The 9,513-nt window shown below is 41.6% G+C and overlaps 1 protein-coding gene across 1 annotated transcript in view; it reads left to right on the plus strand.

Moving 5' to 3' along the window:
• The window catches only part of LOC126425091 (sensory neuron membrane protein 1-like), a 454,807-nt gene that overhangs the window by 328,712 nt on the left and 116,582 nt on the right, over positions 1–9,513 (plus strand). The gene's annotated exons all lie outside the window — the stretch shown is intronic.

Below are 9,513 nucleotides of genomic sequence, written 5' to 3' on the forward strand. Positions count from 1 at the left end.
GGGACCGCACCGCCACTTCCCAGCAAATTAGGGACACTGTTGCTCCTGGGGTATCGGCGAGGACCATTCGCAACCGTCTCCATGAAGCTGGGCTACGGTCCCGCACACCGTTAGGCCGTCTTCCGCTCACGCCCCAACATCGTGCAGCCCGCCTCCAGTGGTGTCGCGACAGGCGTGAATGGAGGGACGAATGGAGACGTGTCGTCTTCAGCGATGAGAGTCGCTTCTGCCTTGGTGCCAATGATGGTCGTATGCGTGTTTGGCGCCGTGCAGGTGAGCGCCACAATCAGGACTGCATACGACCGAGGCACACAGGGCCAACACCCGGCATCATGGTGTGGGGAGCGATCTCCTACACTGGCCGTACATCACTGGTGATCGTCGAGGGGACACTGAATAGTGCACGGTACATCCAAACCGTCATCGAACCCATCGTTCTACCATTCCTAGACCGGCAAGGGAACTTGCTGTTCCAACAGGACAATGCGCGTCTGCATGTATCCCGTGCCAGCCAACGTGCTCTAGAAGGTGTAAGTCAACTACCCTGGCCAGCAAGATCTCCGGATCTGTCCCCCATTGAGCATGTTTGGGACTGGATGAAGCGTCGTCTCACGCGGTCTGCACGTCCAGCACGAACGCTGGTCCAGCTGAGGCGCCAGGTGGAAATGGCATGGCAAGCCGTTCCACAGGACTACATCCAGCATCTCTACGATCGTCTCAATGGGAGAATAGCAGCCTGCATTGCTGCGAAAGGTGGATATACACTGTACTAGTGCCGACATTGTGCATGCTCTGTTGCCTGTGTCTATGTGCCTGTGGTTCTGCCAGTGTGATCATGTGATGTATCTGACCCCAGGAATGTGTCAATAAAGTTTCCCCTTCCTGGGACAATGAATTCACGGTGTTCTTATTTCAATTTCCAGGAGTGTATGTTTTTAACGTTTTCAAATTTTTCCGTGTGGAGACGGTCAAATCCTGCATATGACCAAGCAAATCTGAACATGTCCTGGAATTTTGGAGAGCGAAGTTGATTATGTATGAGTGCCTGAACTTTGATAATTGTCTGAAAATAAAAAATTAAACTTTTCACTCGAGGGGAGACTTGAACCAAGGACCTCTCGTTCCGCAGCTGCTCACGCTAACCACGAGACCACGGCGCTCCTGAGCTCACAATAACCTTGACGTTACATATCATACGCATGGACTACTCAGTTTGTATATTTTGCTTACTTTTTTCATAGTTCCACACAACTTCTTCCTGTTTCCTCGACTGATCTGTGTTCAGTTTTTCAAGGCATATCCCTGTGCCAGCTTATAACTAAATCTGAGGGGGGTGCGATGGGGAGGTTCCCTTGTAAGCAGACACTGGAACACCTTTGTTTTACCGATCACCGCCCCTACTTACGTATCATGTGCGTGGCACTGTCTCCCCTATTTTTTCCTAATACATAACTGGCAGCCCTTCTTTGAACTTTTTCGATATCCTCCGTCTATCTCATCTGATGCGCACAGCAGTGCTCCAGAAGAGGGCGTATTGATTGGTTGGTTGATATGTGGGAGGCAGCCAAACAGCGGGGTTGTCAGTCCCATCGGATCAGAGAAGGATGGGTAAGAAAATCAACAGCGCCCTTTCGAAGGAACCATCCCGGCATTTGCCTGAAGCGATTTAGGGAAATCAGGATGGACGCCCGCCGGCCTGAACCCTCGTCCTCCAGAATGCGAATCCATTGTGTTAACCACCACGCCGTCTCGTTCCGTGACAAGGGTGTTATAAGCTGTATATTTAGTAAACTTTTTGCACTTTCTAAATGTTCCGCCAATAAAAAGCAGTATTTGGTTTGCTTTCCCCACATTACCTACGTCATCACTCCAATTTCCGTTATTCGTAATTGTAATCCCTAAATCATCATCATCATTTAAGACTTATTATGCCTTTCAGCGTTCAGTCTGGAGCATAGAACCCTTATAAAATTCCTCCATGATCCCCTATTCAGTGCTAACATTGGTGCCTCTTCTGATGTTAAGCCTATTACTTCAAAATCACTCTTAACCGAATCCAGGTACCTTCTCTTTGGTCTACCCCGACTCCTCCTACCCTCTACTGCTGAACCCATGAGTCTCTTGGGTAACCTTGCTTCTCCCATGCGTGTAACATGACCCCACCATCTAAGCCTGTTCGCCCTGACTGCTACATCTATAGAGTTCATTCCCAGTTTTTCTTTGATTTCCTCATTGTGGACACCCTCCTGCCATTGTTCACATCTACTATTACCTGCAATCATCCTAGCTACTTTCATATCCGTAACCTCAACCTTATTGATAAGTTAACCTGAATCCACCCAGCTTTCACTCCCATACATCAAAGTTGGTCGAAAGACTGAACGGTGCACAGATAACTTAGTCTTGGTACTGACTTCCTTCTTACAGAAGAGAGTAGATCGTAGCTGAGCGCTCACTGCATTAGCTTTGCTACACCTCGCTTCCAGTTCTTTCACTATGTTGCCATCCTGTGAGAATATGCATCCTAAGTACTTGAAACCGTCCACCTGTTCTAACTTTGTTCCTCCTATTTGGCACTCAATCCGTTTATATATCTTTCCCACTGACATTACTTTCGTTTCGGAGATGCTAATCGTCATACCATAGTCCTTACATTTCTGATCTAGCTCTGAAATATTACTTTGCAAAGTTTCAATCGAATCTGCCATCACAACTAAGTCATCTGCATATGCGAGACTGCTTATTTTGTGTTCACATATCTTAATCTCACCCAGCCAGTCTATTGTTTTCAACATATGATCCATAATTAATATGAACAACAGTGGAGACAGGTTGCAGCCTTGTCTTACCCCTGAATCTACTCTGAACCACGAACTCAATTTACCGTCAACTCTAACTGCTGCCTGGCTATCTATGTAAAGACCTTTAATTGCTCGCAAAAGTTTGCCTTCTATTCCATAATCTCGTAGAACAGACAATAACTTCCTCCTAGGAACCCGGTCATATGCCTTTTCTAGATTATAAAGCATACATACAATTCGCTGTTCCACTCGTAACACTTCTCCATTATTTGCCGTAAACTAAAGATCTGGTCCTGACAACCTCTAAGAGGCCTAAACCCACACTGATCTTCATCCAATTTGTCCTCAACTAATACTCGCACTTTTCTTTCAACAATACCTGAGAAGATTTTACGCACAACGCTGATGAAAGAGATACCTCTGTAGTTGTTACAATCTTTTCTGTTTCAATGTTTAAAGATTGGTGTGATTACTGGTTTCGTCCAGTCTGATGCAACCTGTCCCGACTCCCACGCCATTTCAATTATCCTGTGTAGCCATTTAAGACCTGACATTCCACTGTACTTGATGCTTTCCGACTTAATTTCATCCACCCCAGCTGCTTTATTTCACTGCAATCTATTGACCATTTTCTCCACTTCCTCAGATGTGATCCTATTTCCATCATCATTCCTATCCCATTGTATATCGAAATCTGAAACATTACTGATCGTATTTTCACCTACATTGAGCAACTCTTCAAAATATTTCCTCCATCTGCCCAAGGCATCAACAGGATTCACCAGCAGTTTTCCTGACCTGTCCAAAATGCTTGTCATTTCCTTCTTACCTTCATTTTGAAGACTGCTACTTGCACTCCAGAATGGTTTAATCCCTAAATACGTAATTGAATTTACAGCCTTTAGATTTGTGTAATTTATCGTGTAATCAAAATTTAGCGAATTTCTTTTAGTATTCATGTGGATGACTTCAGACTTTGCAATTGCTTTTGACAATCTGATGACTTTACAAGAAAGCAAATAACAGCATCATTTGTAAACACTCTAAGAAGGCTGCTCAAATTGTCTCCTTAATCATTTATGTTGATCAGGAACAGCAAAGAGTCTCTAAGACTTCCTTGGGAAGGCCCAGTTTTACTTTTATTTTACTCAATGACTTTCCGTCAATTACTACGAATTGTGACCTTTCTGACTGGAACTCGTGAATCCAGTCGCACAACTGAGATGACACGCCATGGGCATGCAATTTAACTAGATGTCGCTTGTGAGGAACGATGTCAAAAGCCTTGCCTTCTGAAAATCTAAAAACATGGAATCAGACTGACATCCCCTGTCGACAGCACTCGTTAACTTGTGAGAATAAAGAGCTACTTGTATCTATTTTCCGAATCCTTGCTGACTATTTTTCAATAAATCGTTTTCTTCGAAGTAATTCAGAATGCTCTAACACGGTAAATGTTCTAAAATCCAATTGCAAATCGATGTTAGTGATCTGGGTCTGAAACCCAGTGGATTATTCCTATTTTCTCTTTCGGGCTTTGGTGTGGCTTGCGAAACTTCCCATTCCTTAGGTACGGATCTTTCTACAAGGAAGCGGTTGTACCTGATTGCTAACTTGTAAGTACGAAGCTATTCAAATGCCTCTGGGCACTATGGGACTTAACATCTGAGGTCATCAGTCCCCTAGACTTAGAGCTACTTAAACCTGACTAACCTAAGGACAGCACACACATCCATGCCCGAGGCAGGATTCGAAACTGCGACCATAGCAGCAGCGCGGTTCCGGACTAAAGCGCCTAGAACCGCTCGGCCACAACGACTGGCAAGAAACTATTGTATCAGCGTACTATGAAAGGAACCTGACTGGTTTACAATCTGGAACAGAGGCCTTGCCTTTATAAAGTAATTTAATAGGTTTCGCCACACTTCTAAATTGCACCACATGTATTTGACCAAATGTAATGGTTTCTGCAGACATTCAGAAACGATGCCACTATGTGCTGCTTTCGGATGTTCCAGCAGAGACTAAGGTGGATTTCATTTCGTATGTTCATATTTCTGCGGAATGAGGAAAGAAGAAAGTAGTGCAGTTGCACCGAACGTTTGTGATATAAATAAGGCAAGAGTCTTGTGGGAAACTACAAAGTTATCTACGCAAAGGAGGAGGTTTTCGCTTTCCAGCTACTTATAACACGAGTTGCAACGTACATGTTACTGTGAGATGTGACATTTGGCCTGTAAATTGACTGTGTGTAATTATTTATAGCACACCGTGTTCTTACAAACATAGAATCATAACGTGGTTATATATCAAATATGGACAGATTCTTCAAAGCTGCAACCACCTCATAATCGTGTCTTTGTATATTTGGTTTTCTAGGACACTAGTATCGTTCCAACTACCAGAGTATAACAACTTTCACAGCAACGAGAGTTGGACTGTTTATATTAGACTGTGGTTCTACTGTTTTATTTCTTGGCGTCATGAGGTGCTGAAATTGATCCTTTTTCCTTTAGGAAGTGAATAAAGTTTTATAAATATTACTTACACTTTAATTCTGTTTCTTCTTTAAGAATTTTGTCTTGACATGCTTGTGTATGGATATAAATCTCGAGTTCTCCCAGCATATTCACCATGGTAGCTATTATCACTAAAATTTCGCGGGCTCCATCATTTTAAGATGAAGTCGTCTCAGGTGTGGAATGTACCTACAATTTCAGGAATTTCCTAGTTTGGATTCTAAGCACTTTTAAACCCATGTTTTTTTGTTGCTGATAAGCTCCATAGCAGGGATATGCAGACCATGGCTTGCAGGCCACATGTGGTATACCACTGAACTCATGGAGGCCCGCCCATCACCGTCGGTTCTCGTAATTTTTTTTTTTATCATCTTTCGTTCGCTCCCGAAAATAAGACGCAGTCAGACAAGTTATTACTCCAAATTTGAGTCCCCTTTCCACAATTCCGGTTAGATTTGCGTGACTCAAAAGAATTAAACTTTTTTATTTTTAATTTATTTCTTTTTTCTTTCTTTTTCCCCTATAGCCACAGTGAGGTGCTAGCAAGTCTGTACGCCGCTGCTCCGCAGTAAATTGACTGGCTACTGTTTGCTCGACTTTCAAGGGTATTTTCTAACAAAACAACATCTAATCAACAGGATTTTGTTGCCAGAATAGTTAGTATTTAGAAGTCTTTTCTGCTGTGATGAGAGCTATCCTTAATTCACGTGACCTGTACAAGATCTGGCATTTTTCAAAGATATTCAGTATTTATCTGATGCGATTTGTGTGTCATTTAAAATAAGCAATATGATTTCAGCAAGCGTATTTATTAGGGCTTTTTGTATGCAAGGTTGATTAACATTATATTCTTTACACTTTCAACTATAGGGGGCAAAGTGCCCAGATAACTCAACGTAAATTTTAAAGTTTGTTGACACTGTCAACCAGGAGGTACGCAATCTATTGTGAATTTTTTAAATCTCTGTTAGCGACTGAAAACCCATGAATTAAGATCATGCATAAAATCTTCTTTATTTCCACTGATTACTAGTTTCGGCTAACTATCTGACCATCAACAGATCACAAAACATTCTTGATTAGAATATGTGTCATGACGGTTTCACACATAGTTTCTTCTTTCATATAGTGAGAACATGCACAAGTAATTAAAAACAGCTTTTCATCATTGGTGACCAGTGGAATCGGAAAATTGTCGTGAAACAGAATGAGGACTACCCATTTCGAAACAGTACTGGCTACACCTGTGCATACTATGTATATGCCGAATGTTCCGTTTCTTGAACGTTGTAATGGGCATCATATGCCTTATTGTTCAAATGTACCACATCGTAGAAACATGTAGATGATGATCTCTGTTACGAAATGATTTAAATACTGATTGTCATTAATAAGTTGTAACGCCATAACGCCTTAGTTTTATGATCGTTCAATAAGAGTGACCACGACTACGAAAAGCTGTTTTTAACTATGTTATACATAACATAGTCATGTCGTCATTGTAAGATTTTAATTGTAGATGGAGCCGAAATGTCACCATCACTAATCTAGAATGTGTTGTGATGTAAAGATGGGTATACAGTTGGCGAAAGTAGTAATCAGTTTAGATATAGAAGATTTCATGTGCATTCTTGATTTCGTGGGAATTCAATCCTTGTTGTTGTTGTTGTGGTCTCCAGTCCTGAGACTGGTTTGATGCAGCTCTCCATGCTACTCTATCCTGTGCAAGCTGCTTCATCTCCCAGTATCTACTGCAACCTACATCCTTCTGAATCTGCTTAGTGTATTCATCTCTTGGTCTCCCTCTACGATTTTTACCCTCCACGCTGCCCTCCAATACTAAATTTGTGATCCCTTGATGCCTCAGAACATGTCCTACCAACCGATCCCTTCTTCTGGTCACGTTGTGCCACAAACTTCTCTTCTCCCCAATCCTATTCAATACTTCATCATTAGTTATGTAATCTACCCATCTAATCTTCAGCTTTCTTTTGTAGCACCACATTTCGAAAGCTTCTATTATCTTCTTGTCCAAACTATTTATCATCCATGTTTCACTTCCATACATGGCTACACTCCATACAAATACTTTCAGAAATGACTTCCTGACACTTAAATCTATACTCGATGTTAACAAATTTCTCTTCTTCAGAAACGCTTTCCTTGCCATTGCCAGTCTACATTTTATATCCTCTCTACTTCGACCATCATCAGTTATTTTGCTCCCCAAATAGCAAAACTCCTTTACTACTTAAGTATCTCATTTCCTAACCTAATTCCCTCAGCATCACTCGATTTAATTCGACTACTTTCCATTATCCTCTTTTTGCTTTTCTTGATGTTCATCTTATATCCTTCCTTCAAGACACTATCCATTCCGTTCAACTGCTCTTCCAAGTCCTTTGCTGTCTCTGACAGAATTACGAAGTCATCGGCGAACCTCAAAGTTTTTATTTCTTCTCCATGGATTTTAATACCTACTCTGAATTTTTCTTTTGTTTCCTTCACTGCTTGCTCAATATACAGATTGAATAACATCGGCGAGAGACTACAATCCTGTCTCACTCCCTTCCCAACCACTGCTTCCCTTTCATGTCCCTCGACTCTTATAACTGCCATCTGGTTTCTGTACAAATTGTAAATAGCCTTTTGCTCCCTGTATTTTACCCCTGCCACCCTCAGAATTTGAAAGAGAGTATTCCAGTCAACATTGTCAAAAGCTTTCTCTAAGTCTACAAATGCTAGAAACGCAGGTTTGCCCTTCCTTAATCTAGCTTCTAAGATAAGTCGTAGGGTCAGTATTACCTAACGTGTTCCAACATTTCTACGGAATCGAAACTGATCTTCCCCGAGGTCGGCTTCTACTAGTTTTTCCATTCGTCTGTAAAGAATTCGCGTTAGTATTTTGCAGCTGTGACTTATTAAACTGATAGTTTGGTAATTTTCACATCTGTCAACACCTGCTTTCTTTGGGATTGGAATTATTATATTCTTCTTGAAGTCTGAGGGTATTTCGCCTGTTTCATTCATCTTGCTCACCAGATGGTAGAGTTTTGTCAGGACTGGCTCTCCCAAGGCCGTCAGTAGTTACAATGGAATGTTGTCTACTCCGTGGGCCTTGTTTCGACTCAGGTCAATCCTTAACATAAATTTAAAAACTGCTTAATATAAGATTACTTGTCGTCTCAGTTTGAAGACAATTGTGACATGATCAATTTTGGATATGTGGTCGATTTCACAAAACCACTTACCTTCCGTCTGAGATGCAACCATGACGGCTAACAAATTGTTATTTTTCCACTTTCTTGATAAATACAAATATCGGTCTTGTTCTGAAAATATGTCAGTACTTTGTTCACAGCTGAAAAATATTTACCGATTTTGAGCTGTCTGAGTAAATTTATAACTTCTTCTATGACAATGTAGACTCGCGAAACGTCATTTGTATTTGCTTTTATTAACATCAGTGTGTCGTCAACGTATTTCCTCAATGGCATGGATTTTTATATGCACAGCGTCTTTCTTCGAAATAAATTCTATATACTCTCCAAATAAATAGCCATTTTGTCGTACATTCTCGTGGCCTTCCGACAGTTAATAAAGATTCCTCTTTATCGGCCACCTACACCAAAAACTGCGGCTCGCTTCCAGCAGTTTCCTCCACCTCTACTGGAGGATTCTGCCGATATTCCATATGACCTTGTCCCATTGGTGTGGTACTCTTTCCCTGAGTCTTGCGCTGTACTGTCAGGTTTCTCTGTCTCTCGTCCCTATTTCGGGCCGTGATTACAGCCCACTGACATTTAACTGACGTGGCCTCTTTCAAGATATTACTAACCTCCAGAACAGATCCTATGTCAACCAGACCATTTACTTTTAGATTTTTTATTATTATTTTACTGTTGCTCGGTCCTCTTACTACTTCTTAGAGTTTTCCTGATCTTTTCATTTGCGAATTCATTCAGTATTCAGGGCTGGGTGCCAAAGGGCAACACTGGTAGGACACACTCCTCTTAAGGCATTTTTCCCCGATTTATTTCCATCTTTCATCTGAAGCCCACAGAATCTTTATAAAAACGTTTGATGCGACGGAAGGTAACACATCTTACACCATCCTTCACATTACTAAGCTAGCTGACATAAATGTACTCGCTGAAGTTTTCCATGTTGTTGTTGTTGTGGTCTTCAGTCCT

The sequence above is a fragment of the Schistocerca serialis genome, chromosome 10, assembly GCF_023864345.2.
Source record: "Schistocerca serialis cubense isolate TAMUIC-IGC-003099 chromosome 10, iqSchSeri2.2, whole genome shotgun sequence".
NCBI lineage: Eukaryota > Metazoa > Arthropoda > Insecta > Orthoptera > Acrididae > Schistocerca > Schistocerca serialis.